At 40.5% G+C, this 7,909-nt stretch overlaps 1 protein-coding gene across 1 annotated transcript in view; it reads left to right on the top strand.

Annotated features, from left to right (window-relative positions):
- Window positions 1-254: 254 nt before the first annotated feature.
- The window catches only part of npy8br (neuropeptide Y receptor Y8b), a 14,807-nt gene continuing 7,152 nt past the window's right edge, over window positions 255-7,909 (top strand). The window contains exon 1 of the mRNA XM_027027243.2: window positions 255-420. The gene's annotated coding sequence lies outside the window, so the exon portion shown is untranslated. The remainder of the gene's footprint in view (window positions 421-7,909) is intronic.

The raw sequence follows: 7,909 nt of genomic DNA on the forward strand, positions 1-7,909 counted from the left end.
GTAGTGCTGAGATTACAGGGCTATATTGTATTTTATCGTCTTTATTTCCACATGAAATGACGCATTACTGTAATCAGACGTATCTTAGCCTAGCCATTGACTCGACCGCATCTCGCTTCCAAAAAGCTTTTGGACAACTGAGAGAAAACTATGTGGAAATTGGGCATGCGCAGAGACGAGGCGTCTCTTATTTGTTTCCAGAAATTCATTTACCGCGGCCGGAGCTGCACAGTCTCCCTGATTTGAAGCAGGGTTTGGAGGGAACAAGGGTTCAGACAGCCCCCGGGTGCGCTCCGCTCCGGGTAGGTGCTGGGGTCCGTAAGCCACCTCCTACCTGCGTGCAGGACCGCGCTGATAAAGAGACCTGCAGAGCGCGGTAGCGCAGACAGACGAGAGGGATAGTTACTGAAGAAGTGCATGGTAAGACATCAAGACTAATAATATATGTGTGTAGCTGAGTAGTTTGCATGTCGTGTACTTGGCAATGGCACTCATTATTGTCAGGAAAAGATTTGAACGTGCAGAATGTTGGTTAGATGTCGATAACTGGCGTATAGAATGTGGAACAGGTTGTCTTTTGGAAATACTTTGGTGTCTTCCATGTGTAGTTGTCTTGACAGTCTCTCGTCATACGATTCTGGTCGCAGGTTTAATAGTGAGTGGGCTGGTTAATGATCTGTTGAGCACGTGCCGAAATCTGACAAAAGAGCAAACGTGTCATTTTAGGAGATGTAATTCTGCGCGCGAATGCTGCAGTCCCGCTTTCAGTCCGTTAACCAAACAGCAATAACATAACAAAGCAAGTTTGCGCTGACGGTCCTCTAAGGTCTTCTGAAAGATTGTGAATTTAACAAAAACGTCATTACAAACAGTCGGGACATTTGAATCACAAATATGACTTTGCAGCTGTATTTCATGTCTTTTGATAATATGCAAATACGTGTGGAAAATTGCAAATCCTCATTAACCCAATACTTAAAATGTCATATGTATATATATAAGTGTGTGTGTGTGTATATATATATATATATATATATATATATATATATATATATATATATATATATATATAAAACATAGAAAATATTGCATGTGATAATATATATGATATATATTTTGTATATGATATATATATATATATATATATATATATATATATATATATATATATATATATATATATATATATATATATATATATGATATGCTATACATCATATATATATATATATATATAAATACACAGAAACAGAAAATGTTGCATGTGATATTATATATAGAGTCATGCTCCCACGCTCATTATATCTGCCAGTTTTCTGCACTTGTTTTTTCTCTCTGACTATTTTTCTTGCTCTGCACTGCACATCTCTAACGGTGCGAGATATCAGAGTGAGAATGAGAACTTTGAAGCGTCAGAAATATTGCAGCAGGGGCTTTGATTCACATTCAGCGCCTTCACACGTCCTGCTGGAGAAAGTGAGAGAGACAGTTTTTGACAGGAGCATTACTTCACACAGTATCTCCTCTCATTATCAACAGCCAAGAGAAGACGGATTCAAGACCAGATCACTTCTTATGCAATGACACGCTAAACCAATAAAAAAAAGAATCTGCATATCCTTCACCACTTAACCATCTGTTAGTATCGTCCAGCCTTCTGAGGAAGTAGAAATTATGTGAAACACATTTTACCAGAAACTGCACCAGGGAAGTCAGCTTTATTTTATTTAAGAGGTGGCACTAATGTTTTGTTTGAATTATTTATTTATCACACCTTCTTAATAAAGACTTTCTATGTATCTGCTTGGTATAACTAACGTGCCTTTTAAGGTCTGTTTGAACTGGCTTGTGTTATCACACATTAACAGGTGTGGACATGTTAGCTGCTCTCAGATGTTAGAATCGCTTCTTTTATTCATTTGTGTATATAATCTAATGTAGTGATTTTTAAACAACCCATGAGCTCTTTCCTCTGCTCAGAAAGGTGTCAACCAGGAACTGCAGCCTGCAAGCTTGCTGAGGGTTAAGGTTTGAACAATTTTGGTCTGATTTCTCCAGGCAAAGATTAAGGACAGAATAGAACTAATTTATGCTGGCAGTGGGTTATTTGGTGTGTGTGTGTGTGTGTGTGTGTGTGGGGGGTTCTTTATTGACTGCTCTTTTTGGTCTAAAGTGTGACGTCCTCCGAACAGTGTCTTCTATCTGCTCAACCTTAAGGCAAATCTGAAATTCACTCTGAGAGGCAGTGATGTCTGACTCATAGATTGGCAGCATGATTGCAGGAATTACGCTCACCCAGACACTAGATTAGCTGCCACTTGTCCATTTTAAAGGAGTGTCAAATTGTACTCTCACCGCTTCCATTTCGAAAGTCTAACGGATGTCGGAAGAATAAAAATCTAGCTTTGTCTGTCAGGAAACCATCTGCGTGAGGTCCACGAAAGGGTCTGTTTTGTTTTGAGTAGAGCGTATCTTCTTGGTGGTGTGCAACACAGGTGGTGTATAAGCGCTTGACTGATAACCACGACTCTTTCAGGATGATGGCTGAGAAAGTGTTTGCCTTGGCAATGCAGTTAAATTCCTAGTTAAATTCCTTTAAGATGAGCAACAGAGAAATTACCTGGTGCATGTTCTGCTACTGCTGGTCTCCTCTCCTTCATCTACTGCTGATATCCCCTCCTGAACTGCAGTGCTGATTCTAATGTAGTGACACGTGTCAAATCAAGGCCACATGGCACGTAGCTCCACGGTCTGCGAGGCCTAGTGAGAATTGTATGGCTGAAGCAAGGCTGACCTGGGACCAGTTGTCCCGTTTCCAGGAGATGTAACTCCTTTTTCTTTCAAGGCAGATGAAAACTAGCTTTGCCTGAAAGTGATCCAGGAGACCCGTTCATTTAATTAGAACATGTATTAAAATCAATCTCACACAACGCATCTCTATCGTACCTCGTTTAACCCTGAACACTGGCCATCCTGGTTGGTGAGCACTCGTGTTAACTGTCACCATTTTACACTGAAGATCTACATGAACACAGTGAGAGGGGATGTGTGGATGATCACAAGCTCAACTGAAGACCTACAGATATTCCAGCCGCCTCCGAGCTCCTGCTATGGTGGGCTTCTGGTTGTCAGGAGAAAGGCGCCTTCATGGCATGGTCCTCACCATGCATTGTAGTGTGTGGGAAATGTGGAGCTTTTTTGATACTTGCTTAGATAATGCATGCACTCAAAACATACACAGTATGTTGTATTACACTTGTCCCTTGTTATTGTAGGTAGGTCATTCAGTGTTTACTCATAAACCTACCCATGACCTTGATCCCAGAATCTAAAATTAAATCTTATAGCTCTATTGTTGTTGTTGTTTTTTTCAAATTAAAACAATAGCCGATTTTTTGTGAACATTTTTCCATGTGGGGACCACTCACCATGTCCCCACAATGTTTACATTTCATGTTTTATTGTCATCGTGGACATTTGCTTCCTAAAAATAGCTAAAGACATCCAACCTACAATTCTAACTAAATCAACTAGAAATGTTTCAAAGCAAACGCAGTCACTTACAAACATTCATGCCTGCTTTTCTGCAAAGCAGTGGTCAACAGAGACTTTCTGAGGCTGTTACAAATAACAGTCACCAGTGGTTCAGGGACTTTGTGTTCTATTTCAACAGTAAAGATAATCACATGTGCATGTTCCTCGCATCTATTGCCAGAGGTGACACCTGAAACAGTTCACCTGGCAGGCCTTATGGATAGCCCATTGATTCTATCTTGGCCTTAGCGGCTGTGTTCTGTAATAAATAGTATATTGAAGAGTTTGTTCTCGTCACAGGGCTATACATCTTTGCTCCTTCACTCTGCAATTTTCTACAATGTTCTGGTGCTCCACAGCGTTTGTTTTTTTTTGTTTTTTTTTTGAGAAGGTGGGGAAGTCAAAGAAGAAGTTCTGACGGATATCTCTCCTTTATACTCATAGGTATAGAAATGACCTATGTCCTAAATGGCCCTGACTCCCTTTGACCGTCTCAGGGTGGATGCTTTGTGTCATTCTTAGGCACCGTCTGCAAGTGAGCACATAAGTTGCATTGTTCCATCCTCCAACATATGGAAATGGTTGTTTTTCTCAGAAGATTGCAGTTTTTAGAAGGTCGTGTACCAAAAGACTTTGTGATTGCAAGTGCTTAGTTAGTAAAGGTGTGACAAAAAGATAATAGAATACATTCTTTCAGCAGATTAGTTTGAGCTTTGGAGAGGCAGATAACTGCGTAGAATAATGAATTTGTTTAGATGGTAATTGCAGTAATGAAGTTTAGGGTACTTATGCAATATTTCACAATTTGTGTTGGAATGTGGAATTTGGGCTGGCATTAGAAAGGTTACACTACACCACATTTTACTCTACTGGGCGTTATACAAGCATAAGGACATATATTTTGATAAACATAGATCTTTTTTAATTCTTTCTGTTCTCTCTCTCTCTCTCTCTCTCTCTCTCTCTCTCACACACACACACACACACACACACACACACACACACACACACACAAACAAAAGCATAGTTGTGTTTCCTACTTAGCTAGCCTTTCCTTTCGACATTTAATATTATGTAAGGGAGCTTAATAAATGCTATTTATAATAAATAAATGTTATTTAAGTTACTGAATAGTCATTTCTACAGCACAAACTCCACTATGACCTTGGTGCGCTTATCTGCAGCCCTCTGTGAGTTTACCAACAGTTCATTCTTTGTTCAGGGAGCAATCGGTGAGAAAAAAAAAAAAATCAAAACACCCGCAGCTTCTGGAAGAGAGGAACTCTCATTAAATCCAGGTTTTCAAGCTTCTCATCCAGATGGAAGGGGGTCAGACGGATGGCTGAGAGACCCTGACCCAGGACGTAATTATGTTCTCCCCCAGTGCAGACCGGTAGACCCTGGACACAGGGCAGATCATCTATCAGCCACTGATGCAGACCCTCCGTGCTGCTGTGGCACCGTGGTCCACGATCATGCCCAGAGCTGTCGGCACGCTGTACGACTGGGCACACGCCCTGTGACTTTGTCAGAGAATTCAAGCTTAACAGGTCTCAGAGGAGGAAAAGAAGCAGCATGTCACATTGAATTGATTTTATGCAGTACCAGCGTGGTCGAGACGGGAAACCTGAGAAGGGCTAGATATCTCCCCTTCTGGATAACAGAAAAAGATAAAGGTCTGATAGAGGAATGGAATGAGAGAGAGAGAGAGAGAGAGAGAGAGAGAGAGAGTATATTAGAGTTGAGGTGAATTAAGCTATCCAGAATGCTGAGGTGGACTGGATATTCAACGTATCAATCCGGGATACTTCGGAATTTCAGATAGACTTTACCAGCCACCAGACACATGCAGGGAAATATTGTTGCTTATAGTAAAACTCTAAATACATACTATAAACTCATTTAGCATTTTCAGGTCAATTTCAAATCACAATCACTTTAACTTACAAAAATGTCACAGCACAACAAACGATATGAACGTAGAATCCCAAATGAATGAACCTTGTGCAGTGTGACGCATTTCTGTGAGCTTTGTAACTGAGATTTTAGTCCAAAAATTCACAATAATGGTCGCTAAGGAGTTTTCAACTGTTGATTTATCTTGAAACCATCAAAGTTGAAAGACGTAGTTTATAAATCACTGCAGGTTCATCACAGCTAGCGTTTTTATCGTCATGTACAATAGCCAATCCTCCAAAAGCATGTGTGGACATCATGGCCCTTATACTTCATGATGCATAAATTTGTCAGAGTGTTTGTTGTGACTGACACCAGCTGTGTTTCATTAATGATTTATTATGTTTATACACAAAATAACAAGGTAAGTACACATTTTTGCACTGTTCGTGCCTCAGAAATATTCTTCAGTCCTCATTTTAAATCATTCAAATTTTGATGTCAAATTGCCATATCAAGTGTTGTGAATCGGGTGGAGCTGAATGATGAGCTGAGTGTGACCTGCACTAGGAGAAGAAACAGAATGTGCAACATCTCTTTATAGGCATGTCACATCTGGTGGGTGTGTTTCGGGTTCTTGCCTTATGCATTTGTCCTTTCGGCTCCATTCATACTTGCCCTTACTGGTTACCTGTTGGGGCAGTTGAAAAGCCTGGGCATACCTCACTCAAGGGCTCTGTCTCTTCCATCTCCTGCCACATCAGAGACTCCAGCCACCACGTTTCCCCTTGTACTAATCCTAATACATTTTTTTCCTTTGGGTTTGTAAGTTTAGGGTTTTTTTTTTTTAAGGCTTTTCTGTGGCTTCTCTTGAGCCAGGGTTGTGCCATAATGGGGGCTTGTCCCAGATTGCCTTGTGCTTTGATTGGTTTGTGCTCGCTCTGTGGGTTTCCCTTATACTAGTGAGTACTGTTGGTTGAGTGCTGGTTGTTCTCTATTTGGGGTTTAGTCTTTGAGTGGTACTTTTATGGTTGCAGAGGTTTGCGTTTAAGGTTGCTGTTTGGCTGGTATGCCTCAGAAGGTACTCTGCTCATGTCAGGCAGCGGGGGACGGGGGACGGGGGGTCACTGGTTTGAGTCAAGTTAGGTGAGCGTGCTACTTACTGTATTGGGTCCATGATCTGGGTCTTTGTATAATTGTTGGGTTCCGAGCCCAACTGAGTTTGTAGACTTGGTGTTTTGTTGTTTTGTGATTACTGGAAAGTTCCTTTTAGTGATTGGCATGTTTCTTGGGAAAGTAGTCCACTGTGTGCTGTACTGGCAGCTCGATGAGTGTGGTGTCTGCTTTTGTGATTAATGTTTTATTGCTGTTTGCTCGAGAGATTGATGGACATTTTTGTTATGTTGGTGGGGATTTATTTGTGTGTAGAATTCTTAATCATTTTTAGACATGGTTAGTTTAGAGTTATTTGGAGGCCACTATGGGCTATAGCTATCTTTTGTACATATTAAATAATAATATAATAATACAATTTAAAGTAATAAAATTTTGTGTGGTTTATTGGTTAGTATCCATGACGACTGTTGAGGATTTCTTTAAGGGACCTTCTGAGGAGATGCTTGAACGTTTTTACTAAAGATCAACTATTGTAACTTTCTTCTCGCTCTGAAATAAGGATTATTAGCCCTGAGAAGCTGTTACAGGGGAGTGTAGAAGAGGTTGTGTCCTTAAAACCAAGCCGAGTTCCTATCGATTTCCTAAATGTCAGAAGCTGTCATAGAGATGTAGATGATAGAGATATCAATACAGGAACACTGGAATTAGGAGGTAGAATAACGGAACAGCAGTTAAGGGAAAAGCAAATGCATTTCGAGATGGAGTTGAAACAGACATCCATCACAGTTCTGCTCACACTGATTTCCACCAGGGTCACCGTCATTAGACTAGCGTCTCCATTTATGGAAGGATGTTGATAATTATTCAGTGTGGGAACTGCCTCTAAGTGGCTTAGGTGCATATGGACATTACTGATGTTTTTTTGTAGGAAAAGCAAGGAAGGTGTACCCTGCTTTACACATCGACCGAAGTTCAGATAATGATATGGTTAAAGTCGCCACTGTAAAGGCTTATGAACTAGTTCCTGAAGCTTATTAACAGTTGTTGGAGTTATACTGAGCTTGACAAGCAGACCTACTTTGTAGTTGCTAAACACAAGGAGTTTATTGTCAACAGGAAGTTGACACAGATACAAAGAGCATCTTAAACAGCTAATTTTGCTTGAGAAATTTAAGAACGGTTAACCTTGTGCTGCCTGTACCTAAATAAAAAAGGCAACAGCTGTTAACAGAGCTGCTGTTTTATCAGATGGGTTTGTTCACTCATACGGTGAGTTTCTGAGTGTCAACCCTTAGAAATCTCAGCCTGGAGGAAAAGGCCTCGGTTGTAAGGCTCATTTTTAAAGCCACTGTCTTATGCTTGA

This window comes from Electrophorus electricus, chromosome 18 (genome assembly GCF_013358815.1).
Source record: "Electrophorus electricus isolate fEleEle1 chromosome 18, fEleEle1.pri, whole genome shotgun sequence".
Classification (NCBI taxonomy): domain Eukaryota; kingdom Metazoa; phylum Chordata; class Actinopteri; order Gymnotiformes; family Gymnotidae; genus Electrophorus; species Electrophorus electricus.